This window comes from Oncorhynchus tshawytscha, linkage group LG33, assembly GCF_018296145.1.
Source record: "Oncorhynchus tshawytscha isolate Ot180627B linkage group LG33, Otsh_v2.0, whole genome shotgun sequence".
Taxonomy (NCBI): domain Eukaryota; kingdom Metazoa; phylum Chordata; class Actinopteri; order Salmoniformes; family Salmonidae; genus Oncorhynchus; species Oncorhynchus tshawytscha.
Genome location: NC_056461.1, coordinates 6756762 through 6775722, shown reverse-complemented (window position 1 = coordinate 6775722; position 18961 = coordinate 6756762). Strand labels below are relative to the sequence as shown.

The window sequence follows — 18961 nt, the reverse complement described above, 5'->3', positions numbered from 1 at the left end:
AGAGAATAAAAAATAAAAAATGTATTTAGTGTTAACTTTTTACTTGACACTTCTAGATTTGCAGCACTTGAAAATGATCTGAACCATCTGGACCAAAAAGGCTTTTCAGGCAAACTGCTGACTAGGGAGGACACACACACAGTCACACACAGAGAAGCCGGTGTGTCTCACACACAGCAACTGTATCAGTATCGCTGCATGTCTGACTGTATTAGTAGAGTCCAGAGCAGAAAGAGTGATGTGATTTAACCAGGCTTGTCATTTCCCAGTCATTGATAAACCACTGAGGGGTCACAGACATCCAATCGATCTGATTTGCCTGGGGACCTGCAGACAGACAAACTTAATAAAGAACACAGAGGCAGCCATGAAGCTACAACACTAACTGAACCTCACTATGGAAGACTCAACACTAACTGAACCTCACTATGGAAGCCTCAACACTAACTGAACCTCACTATGGAAGCCTCAACACTAACTGAACCTCACTATGGAAGCCTCAACACTAACTGAACCTCACTATGGAAGCCTCAACACTACACTGAACCTCACTATGGAAGACTCAACACTAACTGAACCTCACTATGGAAGACTCAACACTAACTGAACCTCACTATGGAAGCCTCAACACTAACTAAACCTCACTAACTGAACCTCACTATGGAAGCCTCAACACTAACTGAACCTCATTATGGAAGCCTCAACACTAACTGAACCTCACTATGGAAGCCTCAACACTAACTGAACCTCACTATGGAAGCCTCAACACTAACTGAACCTCACTATGGAAGCCTCAACACTAACTGAACCTCACTATGGAAGCCTCAACACTAACTGAACCTCACTATGGAAGCCTAAACACTAACTGAACCTCACTATGGAAGCCTCAACACTAACTGAACCTCACTATGGAAGCCTCAACACTAACTATGGAAGCCTAAACACTAACTGAACCTCACTATGGAAGCCTCAACACTAACTAAACCTCACTAACTGAACCTCACTATGGAAGACTCAACACTAACTGAACCTCACTATGGAAGCCTCAACACTAACTGAACCTCACTATGGAAGCCTCAACACTAACTGAACCTCACTATGGAAGCCTCAACACTAACTGAACCTCACTATGGAAGACTCAACACTAACTGAACCTCACTATGGAAGCCTCAACACTAACTAAACCTCACTAACTGAACCTCACTATGGAAGCCTCAACACTAACTGAACCTCACTATGGAAGCCTCAACACTAACTGAACCTCACTATGCAAGCCTCAACACTAACTGAACCTCACTATGGAAGACTCAACACTAACTGAACCTCACTATGGAAGACTCAACACTAACTAAACCTCACTAACTGAACCTCACTATGGAAGACTCAACACTAACTGAACCTCACTATGGAAGACTCAACACTAACTGAACCTCACTATGGAAGACTCAACACTAACTGAACCTCACTATGGAAGACTCAACACTAACTGAACCTCACTATGGAAGACTCAACACTAACTGAACCTCACTATGGAAGCCTCAACACTAACTGAACCTCACTATGGAAGCCTCAACACTAACTGAACCTCACTATGGAAGCCTAAACACCAACTGAACCTCACTATGGAAGCCTAAACACCAACTGAACCTCACTATGGAAGCCTCAATTTCAACGGTACTATGTTCTGACCACAGCATTTGATAAGCGAGCGTTGACTGACCTATAAACTATCAGATAAGGTTGTTTTTCCACAAGAAGTAAGTGTGATCTCTCTTCCAGTCCCAGTGGACACTGGGAAATGGAGGCGGGTGGGGGGCAGTAAATAATCCACTTCACTCAGCCAGAGTCTAGATATGCTTATAAAAATGCTAATCTGTGTTTATGGGGAGAGGCGACCGTACACAGATGCTGTGCCTCATCGCTGCCGGGAAGCCCAGAGCCCAGCCCCTCTCTGGTTTAATTTTTTTTTAACTAGGCAAGTCAGTTAAGAACAAATTCTTATTTACAAAGATGGCCTACCCCGGCCAAACCGTAACCCGGACAACGCTGGGCCAATTGTGCACCGCCGTATGGGACTACCAATTACGGTCGGTTGTGATACAGCCTGGAATCGAACCAGTCTCTATTGACACCTCTAGCACTGAGATGCAGTGCTTTAGACCGCTGTGCCACTCGGGAGCAATGCCGAGACACAGTCCATGGTATCGGCCAACAACACCTCATTTACTTTATGACTCCCCACAGCTGGGCTGGTATCCGTCATAAAGGGGTGGGGGTGGGGGGGGGTTGGGGTGAGGAGGAGGGAAAAGTGAATTGGAGAGAGGGGAGAGTATAGTAAACAACCTTTTCCAGAAGAGGTGATTTCCTATAGGGTTCAACCAGGGGTCACGGTGTTGTAGAACCTCAGACTGCATCCCAAATGATACCCTATATTCCTTATTCCTGGAACAAAATAGGTTGTCATTTGAAACTTTCCCACAGTGACACCTCAGCCTTTACCCCTTACCCACACATGTACACTATATATCTCCACCCAACAGCATGAATGATCCAGAGTTGCTTTGCTTTCTTAATAGTTTTGTGCAATCAAAAATCTCAGAGAAGAATCGGAACTAGAGTCTAACGACAGCAAATCAGGAGGTTGGAGAGAGGTTTACGGATATGGATGCTGACTTGCTGAAATCCATCAATGAAAGGCTTGCCAAACTTGATATATTGGATATACTACGAGAGGACATCAATGCATTATGTGCCAGTCGAGAATTCAGCCAATGCCAGATTGATGATCTAAGGAAAGAGAACACGGAGCTGAAAGGTTCTGTAGACTCTGTACATGGCACAGTGGAGGTGGCGCAAAGGGAGAACAAACAACTTAACGAAACCTTGCTTGATGTACAGTGTCGATCAATGTGGGACAATCTCATCTTTTCAGGGATACCAGAGAACGACAACGGCAGAAGCTGTGAGGACACAGTCTGAGACCCGAGGTCAACTCAACTGAAACTGCCCACTGACGTTGTGCGTAATGTCACTTTCTCCAGAGAATGGGTAAGGCCAACTGTTTTGAACATTTTAAGCAAAAAGGAAATGGCGAAGAGCAGAGAACTCAGAAACACACCTTTTAAGAGGAGGGGTGACTTTAATGTATGTCAAATAGTGGCAGCCATATTGGTAGGATGTGTGTATAGACCTCCTAGCTCTAAGGTGTCCTATCTGGATGACTTATGCACTGGGTTTGACCGGGCCACAGATAGTAACATAGATGTATTTATCTTGGGTGATTTTAATATAAATTGGAAGGATCATAATAATTCAAATAGAACTAAATTGATGAGATGTGCCAGGAGTTGTGGTTTGAAACAACAGGTTAATGATACTACTAGATCATCAACTAAGTTAGGTCACAGTTCGGACACGTGCATGGATCTTATCTTCTGTAATATACCTTTGCTTAATGCTTAAAAGTCAGATCAATGCCAGTGGGCTGGACAGACCATAACATTGTGACCATAACCAAGAACACCAAGGTTGCAAAGACACCCCCAAGGTTTGTGGTCAAGAGAAATGTTAAGACATTTAATCATGAGCTATTTCTAAATGATTTGCCTGCTGTACCCTGGGAGCCGATTTATCTAGAGGATGATTTAAATCACGCTACAGGATGTTTTATTGATTTGCTCACTGAGGTAATGGACCATAATGCCAGAAAGAGTACAGTTGGGGCTCGTCCATCTCCATGGATTGATGATCAACTGGGTGAGGCATTTTCTCAAAGAAATATGGAAAATTGTCTTAGCAGCCAAATTTAAACTAGAAATTGATTAACAGAATTATAGAACACTACGCAATTATGTAGTTAAATTAAATCAGAAGACATATTTTTTGAACAAAAATGCTTTTATTGTTGTAAAAGGTATTCAAAAAAAGGTATAGAATACAGTGAAGGGCTTGCTTGGTACATCTATTTCATCATGTCCATCTAGTGTGGAGGTTGACGGCAGAACAAGATTTTCTACAAAGAACATGTATTTACTGAGCGATACTGTGAACACCCATTCCTCCAAACAAGCTATTGCCCAATGGATAGATGATCATATTATGAGCACAAAAAAACTGCTCTTTTAGTCTACAAATGCTGTCAGTAGAGGTGGTGTGAAACCTATTGAAGTCATGGTAAATCTACAGGTTATGATCTTATGGACAATGTTTTACATCGCTGTGCTGCTCCCCAGATTGCAGCTCCACTGAAATACATATTTAGTTGGTCACTGGAAAAGGGGACATTTCCAAATGTATGGAAGCATGCTAAACTGTGTCCAATCCTGAACCCATTACTCCTGCCCATAGTCGACCAATCAGTCTACTCCCTTCACTCGGTGAGATATCGGAGGGTATTGTGAGGAGACAAATATAGGAAGTCACGGAGAAAAAGGATCTGATCACAGCCGATCAGCATGCTTATCGCACAACCCATTCCACTACCACTGCATTGGTTGACATGACCGACCAGTGGCTCAATGCTATGGATAGTGGCAGGTTTGTGGGTGTACTATTTTTAGATTTCAGTGCAGCATTTGATTTAGTGGATCATGAAATCATTTTGAGAAAATGAATGCATTATGGTTTTAAGGAGGCAGCATTGAATTGGATACAGTCATATATAACTGACATACTGCAGGGGAGCTGCCTTGGGCCACTTCTTTACTTAGTACACCAACGACCTTGAAGCTCAAGCTACTATATTTGCAGATGATACTGCAATTCCTACAGCAATACAATCGGTTCAACAGGTACAGCAAGATCTACAAGTAGAGCTGGGAAATATCAGGGAGCGGGTTTGCAGGGGAACAAACTTGTTCTGAACACCATAAAAACCAAGGTTATGTTGGCCTGTTCCACCAGAAAAAGGCCAACACAGCATGGGATACAATTAAGCATGGGGGAGGAAGTACAACCTGAGGAAGTGGCAGAAGCCAGACTACTAGGAGTGCAGCTAGACAGCTTCTTATCGTGGTCGTCTCAAAGCATTCATTGGGAGTCAGGTGAACTATTGTTCTGTGTTCTGGGAAAATGCATCAGCAAGTTAAATTAGGAGGATGCAGATAGTACAGAACAAAGCAGCAAGGATTGTTTTGAAGGTGGAGATGTGGTTCTTCTGTTGTAGTCCTGCACAATGCTCTTGGGTGGTCATTAATCGACAAGATGATTGAAGAAGAAAACATGTCTATTTTACACCATAATATACGGCCAAACTCTGTTCACAACAGTATTCAGTGGGTAAGAGACAGTCATTCAGTCAATACTAGGAATAGACTGTCCACCATCTGTGTTATCCAGACGGAAAATAAAAATAGGCCAAATAACATTTCGATTCAGACTAATAAAGAAATTGAATAATTTATCAGAGCAAACCAGAAGCCTTTCAATATATAAATTCAAATAATACTTTGAAACCATTTAAATGTAATACATTGGAAGGTTGTGCAGGACTATGGTAGATGAAGGAATCAACCTATCTTTTCAGATTGTTAGAGTGTTTATCTGGTCAATATGTCCGTGTATTATGTCTGTTTGTAACAGTGTGTTATATGTGAAAATGTGATCGTCTAATAAATTGTATTTTAGTGTTTAAAGACTCCTGGAAGATCAGTCCAAACGAGGACTAAAAGGGATCCTAATCCAATCTAAACCCTCACATCCAGACGATGTGATTCATACACAGACACACAAACACCGTTTCAGAGTTGACTTCAATTACAAATGACTGCGTAGTAAGCATTCATCAAATAAAGCTGCATTTAGTCCAACTGAATTAGAAACTAATCATAGACTTTAGAGAGATATTTCTGCAGACTCTCTTATCTTTTCTCTCCTCTCCAACGGTACGGCACAGTGTGCAGCTCTGCCTCCAACCCAGAGGGAATACTTCACTAACTCAACTTTAGCTGCTGCTGCTGCTGTTATGCTGCTGCTGTTATCTCCGCCAGACGAGACGGGAGCAGTAAGCGTCAAGCGGGGAGCGGCGCGGTGGGTTTGTCTCTATGGTAATTAGCTCTTATGTGTAAGCATAATTCCCCGTCCACGCTACGCTCCTCTGCCACTACACTCTCAGCACGGATGAGAGGATAAAAAGGAAAGGAGGAGAGGATGAGAGAGGAGGAATGGAGAACAGGAGAGAAGGGGCGACAACAGAGAGAAACAGCTGAGTAATTCCGGAACTGGAACATTGGGTACATTCCGGGGGTATCTTTAGGGATTCCCCCAAGATTCAGGGAATCCCCGGAGGTTGACGTTTGATTGACAGGTCTGTCTGAGAGCATCTACTACAAGGAATATTAGAATGGTATAGAGAAGGAAAACAGTTGTATCATCTTACAACTGTTCTAAATGACACGAACAAAAATATAGAGTCACAGTTCACATAAGGAAATCAGTCAATTTAAATAAATAAATGAGGCCCTAATCTATGGATGTCACATGACTGGGAATACAGATATGCATCTGTTGGTCAGAGATAGCTTTAAAAAAGGTAGTGACGTGGATCAGAAAACCAGTCAGTATCTGGTGTGACCACCATTTGCCTCATGCAGCGCGACATAGCGTTGATCAGGCTATTGACTGTGGCCTGTGGAATGTCGTCCCACTCCTCTTCAATGGCTGTGCGAAGTTGCTGGAAATTGTAAGAACTGGAACACGTTGTCGTACACGTCGATACAGAGCATCCCAAACGTGCTCAATGGGTGACATGTCTGGTGAGTATGCAGGCCGTGGAAGAACTGGGACATTTTCAGCTTCCAGGAATTGTGTACAGATCCGTGAGACATAGGGCCGTGCATTATCATACTGAAACATGAGGTGATGGCGGTAGATGAATGACACGACAATGAGCCTCAGAATCAGGATCTCTGTGCATTCAAATTGCCATTGATAAAATTATATTATGTTTGTTGTCCGAAGATTATGCCTGCCAATACCATAACTCCACCGCCACCATGGGGCACTCTGTTCACAGCGTTGACATCAGCAAACCGCTCGCCCACACGGCACCATACTGCCCAGAACAGTTAAAACTGGGATTCATCCGTGAAGAGCACACTTCTCCAGTGTGCAAGTGGCCACCGAAGATGAGCATTTGCCCACTGAAGTTGGTTACCACACCAAACTGCAGTCAGATCAAGACCCTGGTGAGGAAGCCGAGCAGATGAACATCCCTGAGACGGTTGCTGACAGTTTTTTTGTGCAACAGTTTGTTTGTTCTTCGGTTGTGCAAACCCACAGTTTCAGCTGTCCGGTTGGCTGGTCTCAGACGATCCCGCAGGTGAAGAAGCCAGATGTGGCGGTCCTGGGCTGGCGTGGTTACAAGTGGTCTGCGGTTGTGCGGCCAGTTGGACGTACTGCCAAATTCTCTAAAACGACTGAAATGAACATTAACATTAAATTCTCTGGCAACAGCTCTGGTGGACGTTCCTGCAGTCAAATTGCCAATTGCACACAATCCCACAAAACTGGATACATCTGTGGCATTGTGTTGTGTGACAAAACTGCACATTTTGGAGTGGCCTTTTATTGTCCCCAGCACAAGGTGCACCTGTGTAATGATTATGCTGTTTAATCAGCTTCTTGATATGCCTGTCAGGTGGATGGATTATCTTGGCAAAGGAGAAAGGCTCACTGACAGGGATGTAAACAAATTTGTGCACAAAAAAGCTTTCTGTGCGTATGGAACATTTCTTGGATCTTTTATTTCAGCTCATGAAACTGGGACCAACAATTTACATGTTGCATTTATATTTTGGTTCAGTGACTTTTGATTCTGATTCATTTGAGAAAATGCCAGTATTACACTCACTCACTCACTCACTCACTCACTCACTCACTCACTCTCACTCACTCACTCACTCACTCCTCACACTCACTCACTCACTCACACACTCACACACACACACACACTCACACACACACACACACACACACACACACACACACACACACACACACACACACACACACACACACACACACACACACACACACACACACACACAGAGAGCGAGAGAGACAGGAGGCCTGTCAGGAAACAAAGCAGTCCATTATCATGTTGAGGCAGACACTTGTATTAGCATCCTGCCTCCTGCCTGCCTGCAGCCCCCAGTCTTCACTTGTCTACTGACAGGAGGGGGCAGGCCAGGGTGGACAGAACACTTGACATCAGACTGTGAGCTGGTTTGTGTCTGTCAGTATTTTCAGCTTAACCCATCCATTTCACAAACACACACACACACACACACACACACACACACACACACACACACACACACACACACACACACACACACACACAGACAACACACACAGACACACGCACGGCGTTGGTGCTTTATCCCTGTATGCTTTAATTGGTTGACCTCATGGCTCCAGTTCAGCCAATTTATCACCCCGTTGTGTTGATTAACACACACAGACACACACAGGCACGCGCACGCAGACACACGCACACACAGACACACAAATCTCCAATCATGCTCTGCCAAACCCTGCTGTGTCTATCCACTGACCCTGAGTCAAACCTTCAACAGAACACAGAGAAGATAGTTGGAGGGAGAGGAGGAATGAAGACAGGAGGAGAGGAGGAGAGATTTGAAGTGTCTCAGAGTGTTTCGTAGGGAGGTAGGCTCAACTGTAGTCTCCTGCTCTCTCCTCCTCCTCCTCCTCCCTGTTCTTCCTCAGTCAAGCGGGTTTAACTGAGCCAGCTAAGCACGGCTAAACTGCAGAGAGAAACACAATACCATAGAGATTATACTACCTCACAGTAATATCTCACCCTCACAATCACCTAATAGCAGTGAGAGACACAGAGAGGGAGGGAGAGAGAGGGGGATGTAAATGAAGAGGACGTGGGATAAAAAGAGGAAGAGATAAAAGGGATGAAGGGTGGGAGGTAGCACAAAGAGAGAAGGGTGGGAATGGATGGAGACAATGAAGGAAAGCAGGGAAAAGAAAAGCTGAAGTGTTTTCTTGTTGGAGTCAATCATGCCTTTCTTTGTCTCTGACCAGCCATTGCAGAACTATAACACTTGTCTGAATTGGAAATGCCAGAGAGAAAAATGCTTAGTAAAATCAAACAACCCTTGGAGTGAGACCACTGGCCTGGGCTGGGCCTGGTTGAATGTCTGTGTGACTCTTTTTTATCATTTTTATCCTGTCTTCCCTCGCTCTCACTCTCTCCGTCTCTCTCTGACTGTCTCTCTTTCTCTCTCTCTCTCTCTCTCTCTCAGACTGTCTCCCTCTCTCTCTTCCGACCCCCATCTCTCTCTCTCTCTCTCCTTAACCAGACAGTCAATTAGGAGCCCTTCTCCACTAACAGTGTGGATGACCTTCATATAGAGCCATGATGAGGCTGGGCTATAAGACAAACACTGTACCAGAGGGCTATTTCAGGGCCACAAGGCCTCTACACACACATACACACACACACACACACACACACACACACACACACACACACACACACACACACACACACACACACACACACACACACACACTCTAAAGTGTTTGGTCTGTAAGAGGACTGGTTAAGGCACCAGTTCCTCTGTATCTCAGCACAAACTGCTAGCATTTCTGTCAATGTATTGTGATGTGAAATCTAAGTGGAAAATACCTTGGATTTGAAAAAATGATCAACTGCTGTTTTGAGAGTGGAATTTCACCCACAGGATTATGTCATCATGGTAACCACATTTTAACATATTTTATCCAACATATTGGATAAAATATGTTGAATTTGTACCTTTAAAGTATCACCAGATCTTCACCGCTAAATTGATCTATATAGAGCAATGTTTAGCTTAGCTATGATGCTTAGCTATGATACTTGTCTCTGACAATGTGCAATCATGAGAGTAAATGTTGAGAGAACTCCACTAAATATATTTACTGTTGCTATGAAAGTCATTCCAAAAGGTAGGTTTAACAGAGAAAATTAAATGTGACCATATTTTATCACTCATATATCATCAATGATGCTATTTAAGACCATGTAGCATTTGCAAAGTCATCAACAGCTATTGTCTCAATTCAACCCATGATTCATAAAAAAATAGACAATAAATAGGCCCAGGGCCGGCCCTTGCCATTCTGCAGCCCTAGGTGAGACCAAAAACTGCTCCCCTGCAAAACTAGAATAGTCCCATTAAGAAAGATAAAGAAAGAAAGACGTCTAAAAGACTGAAAAGGCGTTGAAGTTAGGTTCAATTTAGGTTCTGAATGAAAGGTGAAAAGGCATATTTTCCGAACATTGAAAATATGTAATTTGTGGACGTTGAAATCAGGTTAATTTTCAGTTCGGGACGAAAAATTTAAAATATGAATTTTCCGCACGTTGAAAATATGTATTTTCCAGACGTTGAAAATATGTCTTTTCCAGACGTTGAAAATATGTCTTTTCCAGACGTTGAAAATATGTCTTTTCCAGACGTTGAAAATATGTCTTTTCCAGACGTTGAAAATATGTCTTTTCCAGACGTTGAAAATATGTCTTTTCCGGATGTTTGAAATCACGCTTATTTTTTTCTGAATGTGGAAATTGAAAATATACTTGAAAATACTACAAATCAAGGCTGTCCAGAATGAACTAAATCTGAACCAAAAATAGAGGTCTATGATTGTTTCAGATTTGGTCTGGACCGGACCAAAAACCAATGTCCATGAAAGTGGAAATCAAGGCCAGTCCGAACTACACCAAAAAAACAAACATTAAAAAGGCATTGGCGTCAGTCCATGCTAACTGAGGTGTTATGAATGCCCATCTACATTATGTGGTAAGCCGACCGTTTATAAAAAACAAACATTAAAAAGGCATTGGCGTCAGTCCATGCTAACTGAGGTGTTATGAATGCCCATCTACAGTATGTGGTAAGCCGACCGTTTATAAAAAACAAACATTAAAAAGGCATTGGCGTCAGTCCATGCTAACTGAGGTGTTATGAATGCCCATCTACAGTATGTGGTAAGCCAACCGTTTATAAAAAACAAACATTAAAAAGGCATTGGCGTCAGTCCATGCTAACTGAGGTGAAATTGAATGTTATGAATGCCCATCTACAGTATGTGGTAAGCCTACCGTTTATAAAAAACAAACAAAAAAAGATGTCCAAAAGACATCGCCTCTTGCTTACTGGGGTGTAGCCTACCATGTTGGCCCACAATGGAATTTTATGAATACCCATCATTGTGGTAGGCCCACCATTTGTAAAACAGGCTGTTGCAAATGCTTTGTTAGTCCTGACTTATCAATTTGGCTAATGAAGCTCTGAATATCAGCTACCCAACTTTATCAGGAGTTATTGTGAGCCTATTTGCAAAGTGTTTCCACAGTGGGAAATGCAAAAGTATTTCTTTTACGCTGTTATCAGCTTGTCAAAAATGTACAGATACAAACTTGACAAGGGGTGAAACTCCTGGACAACAGTTGTGATTGTTCATTCCATATTGTCCATTTTACTTTGACCTGTCCTGTTTTTAAGATATGTTGTTGGTTATCGTGACAACACATTTTGTTGTTGTTGATTGGGCGTCATTTAGGTGAAGCTATTTGATGTAAAACGTGTCTTAGGTTAGGCTATTTGATCAGAGAAAAAACCTGCATGATGTAAAAAGTGTCCATCTCATTACATTGTCATACATTTTATCTCCAGCCTGTGGGCTACAGAAAAGGCCACATACTCTTTCTACCATATCCTATATCTGCTACATGATTTACAGTGCATTCAGAAAGTATTCAGACCCCTTGACTTTTTCCACATTTTGTTACGTTACAGCCTTATTCTAAAATGGTTTGGGGAAAAAATCCAGATCAATCTACACAGAATACCCCATTATGACAAAGCAAAAATAAGTTTAGAAACTGAAATATAACATTTACATAAATATTCAGACCCTTTACACAGTACTTTGTTGAAGCATGTTTGGCAGCGATTACATCCTTGAGTCTTCTTGTGTATGACCCTACAAGCTTGGCACACATGTATTTGAAGAGTTTCTCCCATTCTTCTCTGCAGATCCTCTTAAGCTCTGTCAGGTGAGATGGGGAGCGTCTCTGCACAGCTATTTTCAAGTCTCTCCAGAGATGTTCGATCGGGTTCAAGTCCGGAAGCCACTCCTGTGTTGTCTTGGCTGTGTGCTGAGTGCTCTGGAGCAGGTTTTCATCAAGGAGCTCTCTGGCCACTCTACCATAAAGGCCTGATTGGTGGAGTGCTACAGAGAGGGTTGTACTTCTGGAAGGTTCTCCCATCTCCACAGAGGAACTTTGGAGCTCTGTCAGAGTGACAATCAAGTTCTTGGTCACCTCCCTGACCGAACAAACTTCTTCCATTTAAGAATGATGGAGGCCACTTTGTTCCTGGGGACCTTCAATGCTAGAGAATGTTTTTGGTACCCTTCCCCAGATCTGTGATACGACAAAGTGGGCACTGCTTATCACAGGACAGCATCAACACTCACGTAAAAAGCCCTTCTGCCACTGGTTGAGAGAAATTGTCATTGTTTTGGGGGCAGAATTATGTGAGGTTTTATGTGTTGTTGTTGGAGGTGTTACCTAATGAGCGGGCCGACCATCGGTTTCAAGGTCTGGTTGGTATAAAATTGTATGATATTTAGTGTCTAACTTTAATTCCAGTTTGTCTACAAATTAAAAATGATTATGTTGGATTCCCATCTCCATCCAAAATCTAAGGTAAAGAACAGGACTGACTACATTTAGCAGACACTCATATCCAGAGCAACTTACAGGAGTAGTTATATTTAAGTGCCTTACTCAAAGGTACATTGATAGATCTTTAATTTAGTCGGCTCTAGGATTTGAAGCAGCAATCTTTCAGTTACTGGCCCAACGCTCTTAACCGCTAGGCTACCTGCCGCCCTACGACTAAATCAAATCAAACTTTCTTTTTAAATCAAATCAAACTTTATTTAAAGTACATTTAAAATTTGATTTGATTTGATTTACTCCTGTTCTTTAACTTAGATTTTTGGTTCAGATGGAGACGTGAATCCAACTTATCAATTATTAATTTGTTGACAAACTGGAAATAAACTAGCCAATCAGAAGATCCATCTCCTTCAAATGTTGATATTTGGTTGGTTTGACAACCAAACACATTTCAATATCCCATTTGAAATACAATAAATAGCTTGTCGACATGTTAACAAACGATATGTTGGATTCACGTCTCCAACTCAACCAAAAATACAAGTAAAAATATGGGATTAAGCCAGTGGCTCAGATGGAACTATCCATGCAGTAGATTCATCTACTTTAAATGTTGATATTTGGTTGAGTTGTCAACCAAACACAATTCAATATTACTTTTGTAATGAAGCAAATAGCCTAAAGTTAAGGCTATCTTACAAACGTAAAATGCGTAACACATCCATGGCCAACTCCAATGGCAGATAAAATACCTTATAATCGACATACATATACAAACATTAACATGTAGAGTGAGTGTGTGTGTGCATCTATCAGTTACACATACATGTCAGTACATACACACAACAAGTAGGTCAGATGGGGGAGAGGCGTTGCACCGTGAGGTGTTTTTGGAACCAGGTTTGCTGTCTACATGCGCTATAAAAGAGGGAAGGGAGTTCCAGGCACTCATGGCTCTGTATAATACTGTACGTTTCCTTGAATTTGTTCTGGACCTGGGGACTGTGAAAAGACCCCTGGTGGCATGTCTGGTGGGGTAAGGGTGTGTGTCAGAGCTGTGTGTGATACTGTACGTTTCCTTGAATTTGTTCTGGACCTGGGGACTGTGAAAAGACCCCTGGTGGCATGTCTGGTGGGGTAAGTGTGTGTGTCAGAGCTGTGTGTGATACTGTACGATTCCTTGAATTTGTTCTGGACCTGGGGACTGTGAAAAGACCCCTGGTGGCATGTCTGGTGGGGTAAGTGTGTGTGTCAGAGCTGTGTGTGATACTCTACGTTTCCTTGAATTTGTTCTGGACCTGGGGACTGTGAAAAGACCCCTGGTGGCATGTCTGGTGGGGTAAGTGTGTGTGTCAGAGCTGTGTGGAAGTTGAAGATGCAAACCATTTGGAATTTCCAACACATTAATGTTTCTTATAAAAACAAGAAGTGACACAGTCAGTCTTTCCTCAACTCTTAGTCAAGAGAGATTGGCAGCGTAGTATTAATATCAGCCCTCCGATTACAATGAGGAGCAAGACGTTCAGCTCTGTTCTGGGCCAGCTGCAGCTTTCTTTGCAGCACTTGTGTGTGGTGTCAAAAAAAGCACAGAATCTATTTATTACAGACAGACCTCTCCCCATCTTTACAACCATTGAATCTATATGTTTTGAACATGACAGTTTGCAATCTAAGGTAACACCAAGTAATTTAGTCTCCTCAACTTGTTCAACAGCCACACCATTCATTCCCAGATTCAGCTGAGGTCAAGAACTTGATTTATCTCATCGAGATTATTGTCCAGAAAAATGTCGCCGGAGTGGATGGCTGCTGTTTAACCAACTGTGCTATTTTGTGTGTTTTTTTGCATTGTTTGTTACTCATTTTGTACATAATATTGATGCTACCTTCTCTTATGACCGAAAAGAGCTTCTGGACATCAGTACAGCGATTAATCACCTGGAACTGGACAAAGATTTTTTCTTTAATGAGTCTGATACGAAGGATATGATGTTGCTCCCGGACAAGGCCCAATTCTCCGTCCTTTGCTTGAGGAAAATAAAGAAGGTCAGGTCAGGGTGCCTTGTGAGAATTTGTCGGCAAGTGGGTAAGAAACCTCTACCATCCATTCTATTGGCCAACGTGCAATCACTGGAGAATAAATTGGATGAGCTCCATTCGAGACTATCCTACCAACGGGACATTAAAAACTGTAATATTTTATGTTTCACAGTCTCGTGGCTGAACGACGACATGGAAAACAAACAGTTGGCTGGGTTTTCCGTGCATCGGCAGGAAAGAACAGCTACGTCCGGTAAAACAAGAGGTGGGAGTGTGTGTCTATTTGTCAATAACAGATGGTGCATGATGTCTAATATTAAGGTAGTCTTGATTTATTGCTCGCCTGAGGTACCTTATGTAGTACCTTATGATAAGCTGTTGACCACACTATCAACCAGGAGCGTTTTCATCTATGTTTCTTGTATTTACCACCACAAATCGACACTGGCACTAAGACCGCACTCAACGAGCTGTGTAAGGCCATAAGCTAAAAATGAAATGCTCATCCAGAAGCGGTGCTCCTAGTGGCCGGGGACCATAATGCAGGCAAACTTAAATCCATTTTACCTCATGTTTACCAGCATTTCACATGTGCAACCAGAGGGGAAAAAACCTAGACCACTTTTACTCCACACACAGAGATGCGTACAAAGCTCTTCCTCACTCTCCATTTGGCAAATCTGACCATAATTCTATCCTGATTCCTACTTTCAAGCAAAAATCTAAAGGAGGACGTAGCTATGACTCGCTCAATACGGAAGTGGTCAGATAACGCGGATGCTATGCTACAGGACTGTTTTGCTAGCACAGACTGGAATATGTTCCGGGAGTCATCCAATGGCATTGAGGAGTATACCTCCTCAGTCATCGGCTTCATCAATAAGTGCATTGATGACGTCGTCCCCACAGTGACCGTACATACATATCCAAACCAGAAGCCATGGATTACAGGCAACATCCACACTGAGCTAAAGCCTAAGATGCCGCTTTCAAGGAGTGGGACACTAATCCGGATGCTTATAAGAAATCCTGCTATGCCCTCAGACGAACCATCAAACAGGCAAAGCGTCAATACAGGACTATGATTGATTCCTACTACACCGGCTCTGACGCTCGGCAGATGTGGCAGGGCTTGCAAACTATTAGGTACAAAGGGAAACTCAGCCGAGAGCTGCCCAGTGATGCGAGCCTACCAGACGGCTAAATGCCTTTTATGCTCGCTTCGAGGCAAGCAACACTGAAGCAAGCATGAGAGCACCAGCTGTCCGGAAGACTGTGTGATCAGGCTCTACGTAGCCAATGTCAGCAAGACCTTTAAACAAGTCAGCATTCACAAGGCCGTGGGGCCAGACGGATTACCAGGAGGTGTACTCAGAGCATGAGCGGACCAACCTGCAAGTGTCTTCACTGATATTTTCAACCTCTCCCTGACCGAGTCTGTAATACCTACATGTTTCAAGCAGACACCATAGTCCTTGTGCCCAAGAAAATGAAGGTAACCTGCCTAAATGACTATCGCCTCGTAGGACTCACATCTGTAGCCAGGAAGTGCTTTGAAAGGCTGCTCATGGCTCACATCAACACCATCGTCCCGGAAACCCTAGACCCCCTCCAATTTGTATACCGTCCCAACAGATACATAGATGATGCAATCTCAATCGCACTCCATACTGCCCTTTCCCACCTGGACAAAAGGAACACCGATGTGAGAATACTGTTCAATGACTACAGCTCAGCGTTCAACACCATAGTGCCCTCAAAGCTAAACACTAAGCTAAGGACCCTGGGACTAAACTGGATCCTGGACTTCCTGACGGGCCGCCCCCAAGTGTTAAATGTAGGCAACAACACATCTGCCAAGCTGATCCTCAACACGGGGGGCCCCTCAGCAGTGCGCGCTTAGTCTCCTCCTGTACTCCCTGTTCACCCATGACTGCGTGGCCAAGCACGACTCCAACACCATCATTAAGTTTGCTGACGAGACAATGATGAGACAGGCTATAGGAGGAGATCAGAGACTTGGCAGTGTGGTGCCAGGACACCAACCTCTCCCTCAACGTGAGCAAGACAAAGTAGCTGATTGTGGACTACAGGAAAAGGAGAGCTGAACACGCCCACATTCACATCGACAGGGCTGTCGTGGAGCGGGTTGAGAGTTCCTTGGTGTCCACATCAACAACAAACTATTATGATCCAAACACACTAAGAAAGTTGTGAAGAGGACACGACAACACCTTTTCCCCCTCAGGAGACTGAAAAAATGTGTCATGGGGTCCCTAGATCCTCTAAAGTTTCTACAACTGCACCATCGAGAGCATCCTGACCAGCTGCATCACGACTTGGTATGGCAACTGCTCTGTATCCGACCATAAGCCGCTACAGAGGGTAGTGCGTACGGCCCAGTAGATCACTGGGACCAAGTTTCCTGCCATCCAGGACCTATATACTCGGCGGTGTCAGAGGAAGGCCCCAAAAATTGTCAAAGACTCCAGTCACCCAAGTCATAGACTGTTCTCTCTGCTACCGCACGACAAGCGATACCGGGGTGCCAAGTCTAGGTCAAAAAGGTTCCTTAATAGCTTCTACCCCCAAGCCATAAGACTGCTGAACAATTAATCAAATGGCCACTTGGACTATTTGCATTGACACCCCCCTTTGTTTTTACACTGCTGCTACCTGCTGTTTATTATCGATGCATGGTCACTTTAACCCTACCTACATGTACAAATTACCTCGACTAAGTATTTGATACACTGCCAATTTTGCAGGTTTTCCTACTTACAAAGCAGGACAGGTGTCTTTTATACAGGTAACAAGTTCAAACAGGTGCAGTTAATACAGGTAATGAGTGGAGAACAGGAGGGCTTCTCAAAGAAAAACTAACAGGTCTGTGAGAGCCGGAATTCTTACTGGTTGGTAGGTGATCAAATACTTATGTCATGCAATAAAATGCAAATGAATTACTTAAAAATCATACAATGTCATTTTCTGGATTTTTGTTTTAGATTCCGTCTCTCACAGTTGAAGTGTACCTATGATAAAAATTACAGATGCTTTGTAAGTAGGAAAACCTGCAAAATCGTCAGTGTATCAAATACTTGTTCTCCCCACTGTATATAGCCTCATTATTGGTATTTTATTGTGTTATTTTTTATTTATCATTATTATTATATGTTTTGGCACACCTTGGCACACCTGTATTAAGGGAGTTTCGCCCATTCTTCTCTGCAGATCCTCTCAATCTCTGTCAGGTTGGGTGAGTGAGTGTGTTGCTGCAGAAATAAATAGGGCTATGCTCCAAAAAAAAGAAAAATGTTTTTTTTTCTCATTTTGAGCACCTGCCCCCTAAATTTCAAACAAATATTACCCAATTACCCAAGTGACTTGGTGATGAATTGGTGTGCGCAGTGGGTGGTTTCTCTGTTTCGTTAGTGTGAGTCACCGTTACCTCAGATAGGATGATGAGGATGGGTTTTATGTGGCCTTGGAATTCAAAGTTCTGTAGACACGAACAACATACTCACTGCTCCCTAGTGCGGAAGGAAAGAAAACACCTCCTACTCAGGTATACAAATAGCTGGTGGGTATGGAACACCTTTTTGGTCTTCCAAAAAGATACGTGTCAAATAACACTATTTTACATGTCAAATAACACTTAAATAAATAAGCGTTTAATTTGATGTCAAATAACACTATTTTACATATCAAATAACACTGTGATTTTACATGTCAAATAACACTTAAATAAATAAGAGCACTTAAAGCTTGACAAAAAGTCTGCAAACAACACACACTGTCTATTAACAATGTGTTTTCAATACCGTGATGGCATTATTTGTTCCACCGCAACTTCTTGGGTAGCTAGCTTTAGTTTGGTACCAACACTATCAGTAGCACTGTCAGCTTTAGCTGTACCTAAAAAGTCTGATCAACAACAATGACCAACTTCAACTACAATGTGTTTGGTACCTAACTAGCACCAATAGATTACCCTGACAACAATGACCAACTTCTTGGGTAGCTAGCTTTAGTTTGGTACCTAACTAGCACCAATAGATCCACCCTGACAACAATGACCAACTTCTTGGGTAGCTAGCTTTAGCTTGGTACCTAACTAGCACCAATAGATCCAGCCTGACAACAATGACCAACTTCTTGGGTAGCTAGCTTTAGCTTGGTACCTAACTAGCACCAATAGATCCAGCCTGAAAA

The 18961-nt window shown here is 42.9% G+C and overlaps 1 protein-coding gene across 1 annotated transcript in view; it reads right to left on the bottom strand.

The window, feature by feature from the left end:
* The window catches only part of LOC112230803 (synaptic vesicle glycoprotein 2C-like), a 76010-nt gene that overhangs the window by 34727 nt on the left and 22322 nt on the right, over positions 1-18961 (bottom strand). The gene's annotated exons all lie outside the window — the stretch shown is intronic.